We start from the raw sequence: 20,429 nt of genomic DNA on the forward strand, positions 1-20,429 counted from the left end.
GTACCAGGAGAAGAAGAGAACAATGTCCTAGTGAACGGTTAATATATATCCCATCATAAACTGTCTAATGCCAACAGTGGGCTGCAGCCTACTTGAAGCTGGCCCCTTGGGTGGGACTTAAACACCCCAGTTTGCCACAGCTTCTACTCAGCCTGCTGGGGAATTTACATGGCTTGCCTGGCCTCTGAAAGCATTTGATTTTGCAGCTCCTGGTATAAATAAAACCAATCTCAATATCAGTCTTTCAGTGGCCCTAGTGATCCATGGGCTTATCACAAATTTTTCAAAAACAAGGTTTTAAAAAATTAGCTAAACTTAAAAAATGCCACAAAGAGTTCTTAGGTTAAGGGCAGGATGGTATCATAAAATCAAACAAGAAGTTGAGACTGGCTGTTATATAGTCTACAAAATACAGAGACCTGTTTATGATAGTTTCTTCCTCCTCCTTTCCCCTGGCTCAATGAAATATCTACAGGAGAGACCAGGAGAAGTGAGCCTTCCACTCTCTTCCTTAGGATAGGAGGAGAAGTCTACATGGTAGTGATTTGGGGTAGGGTGTGCCTGGCTTAAAATTTTTAAAATTTCCCATATATATGTATGTATATATATTCATGGCTGAAGTATTTAAGAAGAAAATTTGAGTTGCCACTCAACCATCTGAGACCGAATACAGAACTACACTGAGCTGCCTTATTACAGTTCAGAGTTCAGTTGGTCATTTAAATAATTTAGACACCTTTGTTTGAATGTTTGCTGTGAGGCATACACCATATGCCACTCTATTTGAGGGGGCAAAGCAAAAAGAAGATATCATCCTTGCCCATAAAAATGACACAATAGAGGACCAGGAAGATGGATGATATTCATTAAAATGGGGAAATGAGGACTTAAGTGATCTAGGGAGGAGCTGATGCATTCTGCTCCCAGAATATTCTGTTTCGGCATATGTCTTGAAAACACCTGGGAGAAGATGAAAGGCCCATGTGGGGATGTTTTTGTGTAAGTCATGCATATATAGGTGCTCCCTGAAGTTGACACCAGGACTGTAGGTAGAATCACCAAACTCCTTTAAAGATGATCTTTAGAAATACTGAATTTCAGATAGTAGGTGATTCACAAATTTTGAGTTAATGAATGAGTAAACAGAAGCTGGCCTAGGACTCAGTCTTAGGAGATGATGATAATTAACAAACTGGGGCTATAAGAGGAGGCAAAGAAGTTAGCAAAGAGTACCCCCAGAAGCACAGAACCTCAAGTTTCTGCAGATCTCATCTCCCTTGACACAGGAGTGGGTTCCCCACTGCCATGGAAGCCAAAATGGGTTGTCAGTATGGTCACATGTAACATAGAGAAGATCTGAGATGAGTCCTCTGTACTTGTTCAGATCTGGAAAATACGTTATAAATATAGGGATATAGACTCTAGAGGCCTCAAGTCATTTTTAAAAGAAGGAGTTTAATCTGAAAGCGTTGACATTATGCTATGAAAATGTTTCCACTTAACACCCAAGGAATTCTGCTTCTAGAGAAATGGAGGACCCTTCTTCACGTTTTCCTTCCTTCTTAACCCCTGTCCCTTCATACCTACAAAGTGTTACTATGGATTGGTCAAATTCCTCCATAAAATCTTTGGACCTCAGTTTCCCTGTCTGCTAAATGGGGACAATAATAGTGCCTACTTTAGAAGGTTGATGTGAGGATTCAATGTGATACTTATTATTAATACCTTCCACACGCGGAGTTCAGTAAGTTTGCCTGTATTCGTCATTATCATCTTTACCACCATCCTCATTACGTTTTAGCCAACCCAAGCCCTGTTGCTAAGTAACCTTCTTAGATTTGTCAAACCCAGAGAGATTTCTCCCTCTTTCAACCTTGAGTAGCATATCCCCACCCATCTATCAGTAATCATATGCTATTTTAAATTGTTCTCTCTTTTAAAATTTTTTTGTTTATTTGGCTGCACTGGGCCTTAGTTGAATCATATCAGATCTTTCGTTGAGACACACAGACTCTCTGGTTGTGGCTTCCAGGCTCGGTACTTGCAGGCTTAGTTGCCCTGCAGCACGTGGGATCCTAGTTCCCTGACCAGGAATCGAACCCACATCCCCTGTGTTGCAAGGTGGATTCTTAATCACTGGGCCACCAGGGAAGTCCCTAAAAGTGTTCTGTTTATTTCATATTCACAGTGTCATTCCAGTGTGCTTGAGGTTACCAGAGATGCAGGGATATCTTACATTTCTAAAACTCTTATAGCACTTGTCATATACTGACTTTGAGGTTTGCATTTAACAGCCACTTAAATAAGTGGTGGGCAAGAGTCAGAATATAATTTCTTTTGTATCCCCAATAATGTCGAAAGCACTCTGGGCTCCCAGCACTTAAGGAATATTCATCAAACAGATGCTGAGCCAAATGTAAAAGATCAGTTACTCCTCATACAGCACACACTTGTAGAATATTTAAGTGAGGAAGGGGCTGTATTTTATAGATGAGGAAATTGAGGCCCACGCTGATGACATAGATCCAGCTGAACAAAAGTTATGATGGGAATAATTCTCAGGACTCTTTTTATGCTCTGTGTTTTAAAACAACCACCAATAAAAAAGTTATTTCAGCAAATGTTTATCAAAGGGGAAAAAAAAAACGTCCCCGAGGTTTTCTGCGGGAGGTGGCGTTTCCTCTTACACTCAACAATTTTGGTGGTGTGGCAGACCGAGGTGTGGGAAGGAGCCAAGGGGAGGGGGGCCCTATGACTGGGCTGTTGTGTGAGCCCCAGTGTTGGGGGAGGGATGGGATTTTTCACTTCTAGGAAAGCTCTTCCAGCTCTAGGCAATCCAGGCCAGGTTTTGCCACCTACTTTCCTAAGCACGCCACCCTGAGTTGGCCCAAGGGTGCCTTCCAGAGAGCTCCATACCTGTCCCCAGGCCAAGCTCACAGAAATTCAACCCAGGAACCAGAAGAGTTCCCCACACTTGGAACCTGGGAGGCGCGGTGCTGTCCCTGGGCAAGGAGGAGAAAACATTTACAGTCATTAAATAGAACTCACTGCTGTTAGGACACATCTGGGCTGGCCGCAAGATGAGGCTCTGAGGGGGGCCGCTCGCCCTGCAGCCGGAGGAGTCCTCCGGACAAGGAGCCTTTGGTAGCCCCGGCCAGCCTCACAGGCTCCCTTTCAGGTTTTATGCCCACATTTCCCTACCCTCGCCTCCCGCCAGTGTTTCTCTATCTCTTAAATATACCTCCCTAATCCTCCCCTTCCTCCTTTTTAAAGCCTGCCTTTCCTTTCAAATACTTCCTCAAATGCCAACTTGTTATTTTTGTGCCCTCCCCTTCAGGAGCCTTCCCCAGCGCTCTGACTGAAAGTATACTTCAGACCACAGGGCTGGATTTTCATTCATTCCTTCCTTCATTCATTCACTCAATAAATACTTCATTCCATGTGCAGGAATGTGGCGATACAATCGTGAACAAGGCTGGCCCAGTTCTTTGGTGCATAAGTCATTAGCTAATTAACTAAATAATTACAACTGTGCAAAGGAGAATGATAGACAGGACCGACAGAGAAACCAGCCTTTCTCTTCCTGGTCAGAGCCTCTTCTCCAAATCAGCTTGGTGCCCCAGGCCGCTTCCTCTCATCACAGGAGCAGGTGTCTTATCAAAAGCTTCCTAGGAACGTGTTCCCTGCTCCCACGGGTCACAGTTTCAGTGCTCCAGGGGGTCTCCTCAGACTCCGCTGCCCAGCCCTAACTCTCCCAGATCTCCGTCATCATGAGGTCTCAGGTTGTCACCCGTGGCCATCCATACACAAGGGTTTCATCTACTTATCTGATCTTCAAAGGTTATTTCATCATGCAGGGCAGTAGAGCACAGTGGCAAAGAGCATAGACTCTGGAACCAGACTGTCCCTTTCTCTGATACATACTAACTGTGCGGTCTTGGGCAAGTTACTTGACGGCTCTGTGCTCGATTCCATCATCATTAAAATGGGGGGGAGGGTGCTGTGTGTGATAATACCCAACCCACAGGGGTACTGGGGACTTCTCTGGTGGTTCAAATGGTAAAGAATCTGCCTGCAATGTGAGAGACCTGGGTTCAGTCCCTGGGTCAGGAAGATCCCCTGGAGAAGGAACTGGCAACCCACTCCAGTATTCTTGTCTGGAGAATCTCATGGACAGTGGAGCCTGGCAGGCTAGAATCCATAGGTTTGCAAAGAGTGGGACACAAATTAGTGACTAACACACAAACATAGGCGTATTATAAAGATTTAAATATATAAATATTCAAAGAGTTACTGCCTGCAAAGCACTTGGGACAGTGGTTCGCACCAGTAAGGGCTCAGCAAGGGAGTTCTTGGATGCTGTAGTTTGAATCTCCCCTGACAAGGTGTCCAGCCTTGGTCTGAATCCAGCTTGGGTCAGAGGCTCAGGGTGCTGCTTGCATGGGAGAAGAGCTTGGAACTTTCTTAAAAAGACAAGATCCTGGCAGCAATGAAGACTGCCTGGAAGCAAAATAGACAAGGGCGGTGAAGCCAGCTGGACTTGGGCGTGTGGATCTCAGGGATCTCAATGCCCTAAATCAGGGGCCATTCTGACTGACTGTTGCTCGAGCAACAAGAAGGGAGCCCTGAGACCTGGTTTTGAGCAGGGCTCACCTACCTCCAGCTATGCACTGTGCTTGGTTGCTCAGTTATGGCCAACTCTTTGCAACCCCGTGGACTGTAGCCCGCCAGGCTCCTCTGTCCATGGAGATTCTCCAGGCAAGAATACTGGAGTTGGTTGCTATGCCCTCCTCCAGGGGTTCACAGAAGAATGAAGGAAGCAATAGAAGATTCACTCTGAAAACAGAAACACCATGTAATTATTCTATGCTGTTAATGTTACATATCCAGTTAAGATTTACCAAACCCATTTCAGAAGCTGGCCAAGGTACTAAGGGGTTAATATTCTTCTTCTTTTTTTTTTTTTTTTGGCAAAGAGTCCCTTGGACTGCAAGGAAATCCAACCAGTCCATCCTAAAGGAAATCAGTCCTGAATATTCATTGGAAGGACTGATGTTGAAGCTGAGACTCCAATACTTTGGCCACCTGATGCAAAGAACTGACTCATTTGAAAAGACCCTGATGCTGGGAAAGATTGAAGGCAGAAGGAGAAAGAGACGACAGAGGATGAGATGGTTGGATGGCATCACCAACTCAATGGACATGAGTTTGAGTAAGCTCTGGGAGTTGGAGATGGACAGGGAGGCCTGGCGTGCTGCAGTCCCTAGGGTCACAAAGAGTCGGACATGACTGAGCAACTGAACTGAACTGAACTGATGCTGCCTGTGTGATCTTAGTCTCTCCACCAGGGTTGGAACCCCTGCCCCCTACATTGGGAGCACCAAGTTTTAGCCACTGGACTGCCAGGGAAGTCCCAGGGGGTTAATATCTATGTGTAAAAGCTTAGTTTCTGGTTCTTGGAGATTTCTCATTTGGGACTTGGCCTCTCGAAGAAGAAAAAGCTTTTCCAAGCCTCAGGGCTTAGTAATCATGGTCTCAGAGAAAGCTCCCTTAAGGAGGCACCATTGCCTGTCACCCCTCCCCCCACCACTGTTACTGAAGCATCAAAGTAAATCACATGTGTGGTCAGGGGGTTGGCTGCCAGCCTCCTCTAAGAGCAACTGGTGGACCCGAGTCCACACAGGCTCCCATTTGGCCAGGCTCATCCAGCAGAGACAGCTGCACCCTCTCCCTGGGGGAAGGCTCCCTGCCTTGGGCTAGTGTGGAATAGTAGCCAGGTGCCATTACATCCCAGATTCAGTCTCTGTGTCAACAGAGATGAGCCAGGGCCCACAGGCCCAGTCAAAGGAAGTTAGTCAGGTGCTCTTTAAAAGACATCATGAGCAGTAAAACAGAAATCAAAATAAAATAGCAGAAAGACAGCGCTCTGCCCACCTATCGAAGAAGATGGTTTCTTCCGCACTCAGTTTTTAAGGTCAGAAAAACCGCTTCCTTAGACACCACCCTTGCATCTCATTGGCCAGATTTAGTCACACGCCCATCTCTAGACCAATCCCTGGCTAGGGTGCTAGGTTGATTGTGATCGGCCTCATTCCTTGGAGGCTGCGTGGGTACCGGAGCTAAGCAGAAGCTCTACCAGCCGAGAAGGCAGAGGTGGGGAGTTAGACATGCAACTTCCAGCAAAGGGAGAAAGTGTTAAAACTTAAAAGATGGAGCATGGCTTTGAAGCCAAAGAACTGGGTCCAAATGGTGCCTCTTACCAACTGAAAAAAGTTGAGTGGGATCCTTGGTCTCCGAGAGCCTCAGGTTCCTCTAACAAGGCTGTTGTGAGGGTCAAAGGAAATAATTTAATATTCATGCAAGTTCCTGGCAGACTTTAACATCCCATGAGATAGATGCTTCTATCACAATTATCACTACCAGTGAAATGGTGATGTAAGTGGATCTTCATGGAAGGGGAAGTGGCTGGAGTTGCCTATTAAGGGCACTCATTTGGTTTCTTTACAGGCTGTGGCTAAGTGACCCTTTTTGAATGAAGTCAACTACTGTATATACTACTTGATCTTCATTACATTAATACCTAGTTCATTCTCTATCCCAAAGCAATATATATCATTTAAAGTTCTTGTCCTTTAAAAAGCAATCCTAATTGCAGTGCAAATGCACATGTGTAAATTCCAAATTCAATTATGCTAATAGGGCTATTGGGGAGAATGTCCAATAAACATTAAATGCATTAAAAGTATGTGAAAAAATGTCAAAGTTCATCAGCTGTTCTCAACTAATCTCTCAAAGGTCATAGTACTCAAGGGTGTTTGTGATGGTCAAAGATGATGAAATTACCTCAAGTTTGAACACCAGTCTTTGTTGCTCTAACACAGAGCTTTCTTCCCCAGAGTGATATCAGAGACCAAAGAGTATTTGGCTGGTGAAGGAAAGAATGGAGACTGGGGGATCTGCCAGGTCACTCAGGCAAATGAAATGTAGGTAATTGAAATTGAGAGTCATTCAGTTGTGTCCAACTCTTCGATCCCATGGACTATACAGCCCATGGAATTTTCCAGGCCAGAATACTGGACTGGGTAGCTGTTCCCTTCTCCAGGGGATCTTCCCAAACCAGGGATTGAATCCAGGTCTCCTGCATTGCAGATGGTTTCTTTACCAGCTGAGCCACCAGGGAATCTGAAATTTAGGTACCTTGCTGTTTTTCCCTGCCTGATCCATTGGCTTGGGCCTATTAAGAAGCATCTTCTCTGGATCTCAGAGCACGTGTGATCTTGAAAGCTCTGGCTCTGAAAAAGATCTTGTACACCAACATACAATAAAGAGAAGTTCCATTCTGTCAGACAACTAATTGTCTCTCCTAAGTACAAGGGATTGCTATGGTCAGTGGTGGCAACAGCCAAACAAATGAAATCAACTCTTAAAAAAGATTCACATTTTTAATAGTAGCTCACATTAATTGAGTAATTAATTAATAATCACTGTGCTAAATGATTTAAAATTTACTAATTCTTTAAATCATCACACACACACACATACAAATATGAAGCAGGCATATTATTATCCCCATGTCACAGATGAGGAAACAAAAGCACAGAATGTTCAGTTGCTGTAGATCACAGTTCGTTAGGGGGCAGACCTAGGACTCAAACACAGATAGTCTGGCTCCAAGGCACATGCCCTTAACCATATACATTATGGTGTTTTATTTGTTTCTGCTTCTTAATAGACTTTATTTTCTAGAGCATTTTTAGGTTTATAACAAAACTGAGCAGAAAGTATAGAGATTTCCCATATCCTTCCACAAGGATTTCCCATATCCTTTCCCATATCCTTCCATATCCTTCCTGCAAGCACAGGCTTCACCACTATTAGTATCCTCACCAGAGCGGTACACTGTAACTGATGAACCCTCATTGACACATCTTTACCCAAAGTCCATCATTTACTTTAGGATTCAGTCTTAATGTTGTACATTCTATGGATCTAGACAAATGTATAATGGCATATATCCATCATTATAGTACCATACAGAGTAATTTCACTACCCTAAAAAGTCTCTGTGCTCCACCTATTCATTCCTTCCTCCCCACTAACCACCAGTAACCACTAATCTGCTAACTGCATCCATAATTTTGCTTCTTCTAGAATGTCATATAGTTGAATTACACTGTCTGTAGCCTTTTCAGACTGGCTTCTTTCCCTTAGTAATATGCATTTAAGTTTCCTTCATGTCATTTCGTGACTTGATAGCGCATTTCTTTTGAATGCTGAATACCAGTCCAATGTCTGGATATACCACAGTTTATCCATTCACCTACTGAAGGACATCTTGGTTGCTTCCTAATTTTGACAATTACGAATAAAGCTGCTGTAAACATTTGCTTGCAGGCTTTTAAAAAAATGTATTTATTTGTTTATTTATTGGCTGTGCTGGGTCTTTGTTGCTGCGCAGGCTTCTCTCTAGTTGGGTCAAGCAAGTGTTACCCTCTAGTTGCAGTGTGTGGCTTCTATTGCGGTGCCTTCTCTTATTGTGGAGCACGGGCTCTGGGGAGAGCAGGCTTCAGTCGTTGCAGCACATGGGCCCAGCATTGTGGCTTCTGGACTTAGTTGTGGTGCATGGGCTTAGTTGTTCCATAGCTTGTGGGGTCTTCCCTGATCAGGCATCCAACTGTGTCTTCTGCATTGGCAGGCAGATTCTTTACCACTGAGCCACCAGGGAAGCCCCCGCCCCTTGCAGGATTTTATGCAGACATGTTTTCAACTCATTTGTGTAGATACCAAGGAGCACAATCGCTGCATCATACAGTAAAAGTAGGTTTACCTTTGTAAGAAATCACCAAACTGTACCATTTTGATTTCCACCAGCCATGAATGGGAGTTCCTACTTCTCCACGTCCTCACCAGCATTTGAGTTCATCAGTATTTTGGATTTGGGCCATTCTAATAAGTGTGTCCTGGTGGCTCAGATCACCTGCCTGCAATCTGCCAATCAATCTGCCTGCAATGCAGGAGACCCATGTTTGATCCCTGGGCCGGGAAGATCCCCTGGAGAAGGGAATGGCTACCCACTCCAGGATTCTTGCCAGGACATTTCCATGGACCGAGGAGCCTGGTGGACTACAGTTGGGGGGGTCACAAAGAGTCAGACATGACTGAGCGGCTAACACACGCACAATAAATGTGTAGTGATATTTTGTTAATTGTGATATATCTTCTTTGGTGAAGTGTCTGTTCAGAGCTTTCGGCTATTCTATAATCAAGTTTGTTTTTTTATTGTTGACTTTTATCATATAGCATGAAAGTGTGGATTCATAGAATGTCAGGGATGGAAAGACCTCAGAATTCAACCAGTCCATCCTCCTCACTTTACAGACATAACAAATGAGTCCCAGAGGCACTCAGATGGGGCAAAGCTGGAGCCAGAGCCCAAGAGTTCAGTGCCCCTTCACCGACAGTGTGTGTCATCAGACACTGTCCTCTGTGAGCAGGTAGCTCCCCAAGGACAGGAGTCACGCCTGGGCGTCTGTCTATCTTTCCCTCATACCTCACCTGATACACAGTCAGTGACTATCTATAGGAGAGAGAAAGAAATTACTTTCTTCTGGCATCACTGTGCCCTTTCCAAAGGGCAGGCCCCTCTGCCCTCTGCTCTAGTCTCTAAAAGGAGTTCAGTTCAGTTCAGTCCCTCAGTCGTGTCCAACTCTTTGCAACCCCATGAATTGCAGCACCCCAGGCCTCCCTGTCCACAACCAACTCCTGAAGTTTACTTAAACTCATGTCCATCAAGTCGGTGATGCCATCCAGCCATCTCATCCTCTGTTGTCCCCTTCTCCTCCTGCCCCCAATCCCTCCCAGAATCAGTCTTTTCCAATGAGTCAACTCTTCGCATGAGGTGGCCAAAGTATTGGAGTTTCAGCTTTAGCATCAGTCCTTCCAATGAACACCCAGAACTGATCTCCTTTAGGATGGACTGGTTGGATCTCCTTGCAGTCCAAGGGACTCTCAAGAGTCTCCTCCAACATCACAGTTCAAAAGCATCAATTCTTTGGTATTCAGCCTTCTTCACAGTCCAACTCTCACATCCATACATGACCACTGGAAAAACCATAGCTTTGACTAGACGAAATTTTGTTGACAAAGTAATGTCTCTGCTTTTTAATATGCTATCTAGGTTGGTCATAACTTTCCTTCAAAGGAGTAAGTGTCTTTTAATTTCATGGCTGCAGTCACCATCTGCAGTGATTTTGAAGCCAGTGAAGAGAATTAATGTTTTGGATCTTCCATGGGGCAACAGGTGAGGGCAGAGGCCATGTCAAAGTATAATTCTTCACCTTGACTGTGCAGCAACATCACCTGCAGGTTTAAAAAAATGCAAACTGGATGCCTGAGCCTCATCCCCAGATGTATGGATTCCCTATATGGTGTTAGTTTATTGTACACTAGGCCCTGGGCTAAGCCCTTCACCTGCAGCATCCTATTTAATCATTCCTTATGCAGTCCTTACTTCTTGGAAGGAAAGTTATGACCAACCTAAATAGCATATTAGAATGCAGAGACATTACTTTGTCAACAAAGGTCCGTCTAGTCAAGGCTATGGTTTTTCCAGTGGTCATGTATGGATGTGAGAGTTGGACTGTGAAGAAAGCTGAGCACCGAAAGAATTGATGCTTTTGAACTGTGGTGTTGGAGAAGACTCTTGAGAGTCCCTTGGACTGCAAGGAGATCCAACCAGTCCATCCTAAAGGAGATCAGTCCTGGGTGTTCATTGGAAGGACTGATGCTAAAGCTGAAACTCCAATACTTTGGCCACCTCATGCAAAGAGTTGACTCATTGGAAAAGACTCTGATTCTGGGAGGGATTGGGGGCAGGAGGAGAAGGGGACAACAGAGGATGAGATGGCTGGATGGCATCACCGACTCGATGGACATGAGTTTAAGTAAACTCCAGGAGTTGGTGATGGACAGGGAGGCCTGGCATGCTGCGATTCATGGGGTTGCAAAGAGTTGGACATGACTGAGCGACTGAACTGAACTGAACTGAACTGAACTATGCAGTCCTACAATGCAGACAGTATTCTCCTCCTCCGTCTGTAAATGAAGAAACTAAGGGCTTCCCTGGTGGTTCAGCAGTAAAGAATTTGCCTGCAATGTAGGAGAAGCAGGAGACACGGGTTTGATCCCTGGGTAGGGAAGATCCCCTAGAGGAGGATATGGCAACCTACTCCAGTATTCTTGCCTAGAAAATTCCATAGACCGAGGAACCTGGTGGGCTACAGTCCATAGCGTCGTAAAGAGTCAGATAATGACTGAACGACTAAGCATGCATGCACATGGTTCAGAAAGGTTAAGAAACTCACCCAGGGACACACAGCTAGTATATACTGGAACCACTATGCAAATAAAAACCACCTAACTGCATGCACACAGCCACTGAGGCTTCTACGCTCGACCCTGTGCAAACCCTACGTTTTGAGCCCCCAGAAGCCAAAAGGCAGAGACATGGGGACCCCCAGAAGAAGACTGATAAGAGAAAGCTCTTCACAGGGTGAGACAGTGGCACGGCCCATATAGGGGTCCTGAGAGTTGTATGTGAGGCCCCAAATTAAAACCCATCTGCTCTACCAAAAACCAGAGCTCACAGACGCCCACACACTTGTTCTAATTTGCACACCATTCAGACAGAGCCCTCACTCTTTTATTTTTCTGATACTGGAGGGAATTTTTTACTGAACTGTAACACACAACTCTGGAGCAGGAACTGGCAACCCACTCCAGTATTCTTGCCTGGAGAATTTCAGACAGAGGAGCCTGGCGGGCTACAGTCCATGGGGTCGCAAAGAGTAGGACACGACTGAGCGACTAACACACATAACACACAAACAATAAAGACACAGAATGCACAAACAATAAAGGCACACAAATATTAAGTACAGCTCGATGAATGGTCACAAAGCAGACACACGGGGTAACCTGCTCTGCTTATTTTAGGTAACATCTGTAAGCATCTCCAGTTATCTTAAGGGTTTCATTGAAGACTCCAAAGTAAACATTTTAAAACTGAATCTCACATACAGATAAATGCCCTTTTGCTGTTGTTGTTCAGTCACTAAGTCTTTTGGCACGCCATGGACTGTAACCCACCAGGCTCTTTTGTCCATAGGATTTTCCAGGCAAGAATACTGGAATGGTTCAACAGGAATACTGGTTGCCATTTCCTTTTCCAGGGAATCTTCCCGGACCAGGGATCAAACCCACGTCTACTGCATTGGCAGGCAGATTCTTTACCACTGAGCCACTGGGAAAATGCCCTTTTACAAAAGGAATATTTACGATAATAAAGTGGACAGCAGCATTGACTGTGGAGGTAGGGGAGCGCAGACTTTGGGGACAGAGAGCTGGGTTCTCCAGGGACCTCGGCAGGCCCTCTGCAATGAGACAGTAAATGCATCCCCTGGCAAGGCTCAAGGCTCACTCAGGTTTTCCTTTTTCTCCAGCCATATGCACATTGCATGAATTTCTCATGTCTTTTCCCTCCCCCCACAAAAGGAAACTATGGATAGTTTTTCCCTTCTTTTTCATCTTCTGAGTGATGCCAATGCAGAAAGGAAAAAAAAAAAAACCTCAAAGCTCCCAGATTTGATGTTCTAAGAGGGCTTTTGCAAGAAACTAAAAATAACATTTTCAAAAATTTTAGATAATAAAATAAGTAAACAAAAGCAACAGAGCACTGCAAGTCTAAAAAGCCTGGAAATCACTGTGTTGCTATTTTAAACAAAATGTGAACTTTCAATTTAGGAGTCAGTTTGATATTTCTTCTAGATCACTAAATCTTAGGAGGGATTCTTTTACACTTAGACGTGATGATTTTCAAGGGCAGTGACAGGGAGGGACTCTCTATCCTGGGCTGCGTTTTTATTTTTTGCGGCTCCCGGGCTTCCCTGGTGGCCCCGATGATAAAGAATCTGCCCTCAATTCGAGAGACCTGGGTTCGATCCCTGGGTCAGAAAGATCCCCTAGAGAAGGGAATGGCAACCTACTCCAGTATTCTTTCCTGGAGAATTCCATGGACAGAGGAACCTGGCAGGCTACAGTCCAGGGGGTCACAAAGAATCGGACACGACTGAGCAACTAACACTTTCACTGTGTATACATCTCATGGTAGCCTGTACTTCCCCGCTATGTGCTCTCAGGACTGAGACTGGGAGGCAGCATGCTAGCAGTTCCAGCACAGGCTTGACAATCAGACAACCTGGGCTCCGATCCAGCCTCTGTTACAGCCTGGCTCCATGACCCCAGCAAGCTGCTTACTCTCCTCCCACATCAGCGCCCTCGAGTGTAAAATGAGTCCTCGTCTGCACCTTCTGTGACCATCGATAGGGTAAATGAGGCGTGTAAAGTATGATGTCCATGCCTGGCATGCTGATGAAATATTCCTCAGTCCTTATTAGGATAACCTGCCTCCTATTTTCTGAAAATATGCAGAAAAAGAGAGCAGTGGATCCAGTACCACAGCAGCAAGGGGAGGGAGACAGTGAAGAGGAGTCCAGGGGATGTTCCCAGTTCAAGGAACATTTGTCATTTGCCTTCAGGTCCTGACTCAGAATGCGGAGGGGCAGGTTAATTTCTGCAGGTCAGCGAAGAGACTTCCGCACCAAGCCAGAAATAAAAATATTGATTCTTGAGGCTCAGTCCTGGAAGCCTGAGGTGTCAAAGCCAGAAATGCAATGGTCCCTTCATCTGTAGGGGCTCTCAGCCCCGCCTGGATCAGCACTATCAGCCAGGAAGGCTTGCCTACAGAAACACCCAGACCAATGCAAGACTGGTTGCCATGACAACCCAGGGACCAAGTGGGCTGGTAGCATTTGAACCCCTCCCCACATGCCTGTTCACACACCATAGGCTCACACCCACCTTGCAGGAACCTTGGCTCTCTGAGCCGCAGAAGTTGGGTCCCATAGTTGGGAGAGAGAGTGTGGCCCTTCAGCTCCGCCTCTCTATGCCGCACTCCAAGCTCAGGGCTCCTGGAAACCAGAGACTACTAGAAGGCAATGAAAGTGTTCAGCATAACTGGTCTCACTAAGTAGCTCGCTGGAATTGACCACCTTGAGGCCCCTGGGACTCAGGGGAGAAGGAAGCTAACCTTGGGCTCACCAAGGCCCAGGGGAAAGGGGCCCTGAGCCAATTAGACACTTGGATCCTGCCCCCTCCTCCCCATCCCCAGGCCCTCCTTTCCTTGTCCTCCCATAGGACCTGTCCATGAAATGCTCCCTACTCCAGTGCTGTAAAATAAAGGCTTAGAGAACTATACTTTCCAGGGGCTTTTGCATTTTAATGGAGACTATGGACTCCATTTAATGGAGCCTGGTGGACTATCATCTATAAGGTTGCAAAAACTTGGACATGACTGAAGCGACTTAGCATGCACTCATTGAAAATCAAAATGCTTTCAGGCTTAACAAATAAATCTCTTAATGAGGAATCTTCAAGTTCCCTGAGAGTGGTGGTGAGAAGTAGGAAGGAGGTGGTTGAGGGACCAGGTGAGAAACACCCTCACCAAGAAGACTACACTTAGGTTTTAATGACCAACAGGTTTGAATTTGAGCCCTCCCTGTATGACCTTGGAACTTCCCTGTGGCTCAGCTGTTAAAGAATCCAGTTGCAAAGAGTTGGACTTGATCCCTGGGTTGGTAAGATCCCCTGGAGAAGGGAAAGTCTACCCACTCCAGTATTCTGGCCTGAAGAATTCCATGGACTGTATAGTCCATGGGGGTCACAAAGAGTCAGACACGACTGAGTGACTTTCACTTTCACTTATATGACCTTTGGTAGGAGCCTCAGTTCCCAGGTCTGTAAAATGGGGTCATAATCTTAAGTCATATGGCTATTAGTACAGAGCCTGGCACAATGTCTCAAACCCTGAAGTAGGACCAGACAAGGAGATTGTTGTGCAGCACAGCCAAAGCCCAGGATCGGTTCTGACAGTCTAAGCCTGGGCTGGGTGTTTGTTAGTAACACTATGTCCAGCTACCAGGGATAGGCAATGGGTGGAAGGGGGGCCTGAAAGAAGGAACAAGTTAAATAGACAACATTTTGATGCTGTTATGCTTTTAAGTTTGTTTTTCTCAGGAGGAGTGACTGGGAAAGCACGAGGCCCTTAGAGTAGGGGAGAAAGAAGAGGTACTTGTGAGGACAGAGAAGGGGAAGCAGTAAGGACCACCTGCCCAGGCATTGAGGACCTCCAAGACCCAAGGCCCGCTGAGGAAAACACTGGAGCTGTACACAAAGGACCTGTTTCTGGCAGTGGCAGTGACTGTTTTAAAATTAGTGAGGTATGACCATCTCTACCATAAATGGACTGACATTCATAAAGCTAGGGATGCTGCTGGACACAGAGTATGTTGATCTAGAAGAATCCTAGTCAACCGGAGGGGAGGTCGAGATTTGAGACAAACCCCCAGGTCCCCCCCAGTCCCCGTTAACACTTACCTGACTTTCTTAAGGCCATTACCCTCCTCTTCAGGGCAGCAGCAGGATGAAGCAGAGAGAGCCTGGCCCCACCCCAGACTACCACTGTCAACCGAGGTGATTCATGGGTCTTGAGCCTCCATTGCCTTATCTCTGTAATGAGAGGATACTTCTACTTGGATGGACTGTGAGGTTAAATGTCACAGATGTGAAGCAACTAGTGTAATAACCAGGGACAGATCACTGGTTATTTGTTGACAGGCGCTCAACAAATGTTAACTTCCTTCTTTGACAAAATAAAGAGTACACTCTTCCCACTGTGGTTTTGTTTTACAAATCCACACTTATATTTATTCACTTTTCAGTAAGTTTAAATCCTCGAAGGATATAGCATCATGCAGATTCTGTGTCCAAAGACCTTAGCCAGAAAGGTTGCTTCAAAATTTGGCACCAACCATGCCCCTGCTTCTATGAGCTCAAGTATCTTTCCCCAGATTACTCTGGTTTTGCTAGGTTTTCCACCAGGAGTTACTAGTTGTTCTTTGCTTTGTATACATAAGCACATCTCTTGCCTAGAAAGAATTCAGTTTCATCTCAAGCATACACACCCTTCAATTTTCAGGAGAGCCCTGTGCTCCCTCTTGTTCCATAGACCCTGGTTCAGTTCAGTTCAGTCGCTCAGCCATGTCCGACTCTTTGCGACCCCATGAACCGAAGCATGCCAGGCCTCCCTGACCATCACCAACTCCCGGACTCCACCCAAACGCATGTCCATTGAGTCAGTGATGCCATCCAACCATCTTATCCTCTGTCATCCCCTTCTCCTCCTGCCCTCAATCTTTCCCAGCATCAGGGTCTTTTCCAATGAGTCAGCTCTTTGCATTAGGTGGCCAAAGTATTGGAGTTTCACCTTCAACATCAGTCCTTCCAATGAACACCCAGGACTGATCTCCTTTAGGATGGACTGGTTGGATCTCCTTGCAGTCCAGGGACTCTCAAGAGTCTTCTCCAACACCACAGTTCAAAAGCATCAATTCTTCAGCGCTCAGCTTTCTTTATAGTCCAACTCTCACATCCATACATGACTACTGGAAAAACCATAGCCTTGACTAGATGGACCTTTGTTGACAAAGTAATGTCTCTGTTTTTTTAATATGCTGTCTAGGTTGGTCATAACTTTCCTTCCAAGGAGTAAGCATCTTTTAATTCCTTGGCTGCAATCACCATCTGCAGTGATTTTGGAGTCCAGAAAAATAAAGTCAGCCACTGTTTTCCACTGTTTCCCCATCTATTTGCCATGAAGTGATGGGACCAGATGCCATGATCTTAGTTTTCTGAATGTTTATCTTTAAGTCAACTTTTTCACTCTCCTCTTTCCCTTTCATCAAGAGGTTCTTTAGTTCCTCTTCACTTTCTGCCATAAGGGTGGTGTCATCTGCATATCTGAGGTTATTGATATTTTTCCTGGCAATCTTGATTGCAGCCTGTGCTTCTTCCAGCCCAGCGTTTCTCACGATGTACTCTGCATAGAAGTTAAATAAGCAGGGTGACAACATAGAGAACTGACAAACGTGCTTACAGCCAGCAAAAATGGACTTGGACCACACCCTTCCAGGCATATTCGTTGATTTAGAAGTCCTGTTCCCAGCAGGCCTCCACAGGGTCTGAGATGGCTGAAAGAGTTCTCCCCACTGGTTTTTTCTTCTCCCTACATCCCTGCTGGCAGCCATCAGGACAAATTTTATCAGGCATGCTATCAGCTATCAGAACATCCATCTAACAATGGACGAAATAGGCATTCATTTTCCTCAAATAAGGATAAATCTAGAGGCAAGTAGCCACTGTTCTGGTACTGTGGCTCAGCAATTTCCAGACTATTGTTTCTTTGAGTCTATTAGCCTTTCCCTCACGATTAAAACATGGTTGCTGCAGCTCTAAGCATCACAGCTCAATTCCAGGGAGAAGAAGGAGCCAGCACCAGCTGGGAGTTCCTTTCACAAGCAAGGGAAAAAATTCCCAGAAATGCCCATCAGGTATCTTATTGGCATGACTGTGTCCCGTGGTCATTTCTATGTGCTAAGGAAGATGGGAAAGCAAACCAGCCTCTAGAGTAGAGGCAGGCAAGGGAGAAAGAACTGAAGAAGTGACAGTTGAAGAAGCCAACCCACAGGCCACAGCTGTACATCAGATTAAATACAATGTTTCCATTTATTCATTCAACAAGTGAATGCTGAGCACCTACTATGCCCTGAGCTAGGTGCTGGAGAGGATTGATGAGTCATATCAGACTTGATGCTGGGGGTGAGGAGCCGTTGACACACATCTATGTGCAGAGCTTTGTGGGAATAGCACCAGGTTTAGGGGGGAGGGGTGAAGAAGACTTCCTGGGTGGTGCTGACAATGACTGGGAGTAAGCCAGGTATTTGGAGTGGAGGGAGGCAGGGCGGCTGCTCTTGCAGTGTTCCAGGCAGAGGGAACAGCATGTGCAAAGTCCTGGCAGCAAGACAGATCATCGTCAGCATTCAGGGAACTGAAAGAAGTTCCCCGAGGCCACCAAAGGTTATTCAAACAAGAAGGATCAAAAGCAGCCCACACAGATGTGAGTGAGTAAATTTGACTAGCAAGACCATTAAAGCGTGGTCCACCAGTCCTTTCCCACGGCGGAGAGAAAGCACTGGCAGGTTCTCTAAACACAGAGACTGCAGGAGGCCGAAAGCCTAGGGAGCTACTGTGGACAAACTCCGCTACCTTGCTGGCAAGATCAGCTACCTTGCTGGCAAGATCATTTAGAAGAGGAGAGACTCTGGCCCTGGCCAGCTGGGTCCTGCTGGCAGGGGAGACTCTACCTTCCACTGCCTCATTTACAGAAGGCCTTTGGGCCTGCTGTGTCTCAGGCCTGGAATCATCTTCCCTGAGTCTGCATGCTCCTCATTTTCATCCCCTCCTCACCCTTCAGATTTCACTTCCAGCCACACCTCCCCAGAGAGACCTCTTCTGACCACCCTCTCCCTGAAATACATCAACTTATGACAGTGCACACACCGGGGATCTCAACTGTGTAACGATTACAAGGTGATAATGACTTTTCATCTATTCAAGTGGATTGCTTTTACATTAAAGACCACCTCTCCCCGTGGACTGTAAGCTCTATGAGGGCAGCAACCAAGGCTAGTTTTGCCAGAAGATATTAATATTTCCACCTGATGCAAAGAACTGACTTGTTAAAAAAGACCCTGATGCTGGGACAGATTGAAGGCAGGAGGAGAAGGGGAGGACAGAGGATGAGATGGTTTGATGGCATCACTGACTCAAGGGACATGAGTTTGAGCAAGCTCCAGGAGTTGGTGATGGACAGGGAGGCCTGGTGTGTTGCGGTCCGTGGGGTCACAGAGAGTCGGACATGACTGAGCGACTAAACTGGTGCTGACTGAACTGATTAACATTTCCCCAATACCTAGCTTTGTGCCTGGCACAAAATAGAAGCTCAATAAATATTAAGAGCTAGACCATATCAAATTGACAATATTCACCCATTTTTGCATAGCAATTTCATATGGCTCATCCTAATATTAAGGGAATGAACGAATTTGAATTTTTCTGAACACTATTTACTGCAGCATGGAATTCAGTACAGGGAGGGTCCGTGCTGGGACTGTTTAAAGAGCAGGCTTTCCTAAAATTATGAATAGCTGAGAATCTGGTCCCTAGTCACGATCTTGACCGGAACAGTGCTTCTCATACTTCAACATGCATTTGGAGCCCCTGGGGATCTTGTTCATGTGAAGATTCTGCTTCAGTAGGTCTAGGGTGGGGCCTGAGATTCTGTATTTGTAACAAGCTCCCAGGTGACGCCATGGGGAGGTGGCCAGAGGGATTGAGTCCAAAATTCAGCCTTACAGCAGGTTGCTGAAGGGCCTTTGTTCCAATAAAGAGCCCCCACTAAGGCTGTCCTCTCTTTTCTTCCTCAGCCAATAGGAAATCAGAAAGTCACCTGAAAAGAGATGGGACTCCAGGTACCAGAGTACCTCATTGTATGGAAAAGAAGCCAATCAGTAGTCATGCATAAATGAACTTTCCATATAACTGAAATGTAGCCCTCCAAAGGCCCCAAACTGTTTTTATTTTAATAGTTATTGGTGGAAATGTTTCTGATCTTAGAAATGCTATCTTGCCTTCTTCAACAGAACAAATTGGACATAACCTAATTCTTGCTTTTTTTCTTACTTCTTAAAAAAAATATTGGTGAAAAATATCACATACGTGAATAAAGCACACGTGTACAGTTTAAAGAATTTAAATCGAGTGAATACCAATGGACCCATCATGATAAGAAAAAGAATACACTGTTCTTAGAGCTTCTTCTTTCCCCATCAGAACAACCACTACACCAAGTTATGTGTTGATCATGTCCTTGCTTTTCTTTATTGTTTTATCACATATGAATGTAGCCTCAAACAATATAATCGATTTTGCCTGTGCTTGAACTTTATATTCATTGAACTCTACTTGTGTATTATCTCGTGGTTCTTTCCTTTGCTGAACGTTGTGTTTTTAGACTCACCCATATCGCCATCTGCAGTTTGTGTTCCCTCCTGCATAACAGTCCATTTCAGACACTGCCACAGTGCGTTTACCCACTCTACTGTCTGGGCATGTGAGGGGTTTTGAATACTATTACAAACGATGCTGCCTTGAATTTTCTGCCATGTGTCTCCCACGACTGCGTGCCAGGGTTCTTCTCTCTGTACCTCCTCAGGAGAACTGCTGAGTCAAGGGTTCTGCCTGTGCTTGGCTTTGCAAGGTGCCGCCAAACCAGTTTCCAAAGCGGTCATTCTCCCACCAGCAGTGGGGGAATTCCTGTTGCTCCACATGTTCGCCAGCACTGGATGCTGGCCCACTCTGTAACTTTCCCTGACTTTTCACAATGCCCAGTGTTTTCATGAACCGCGCTGTGTCAG

The sequence above is a fragment of the Bos grunniens genome, chromosome 10 (assembly GCF_055505025.1).
Source record: "Bos grunniens cultivar Pamir isolate PY7600 chromosome 10, Bosgru_T2T1.0, whole genome shotgun sequence".
NCBI lineage: Eukaryota > Metazoa > Chordata > Mammalia > Artiodactyla > Bovidae > Bos > Bos grunniens.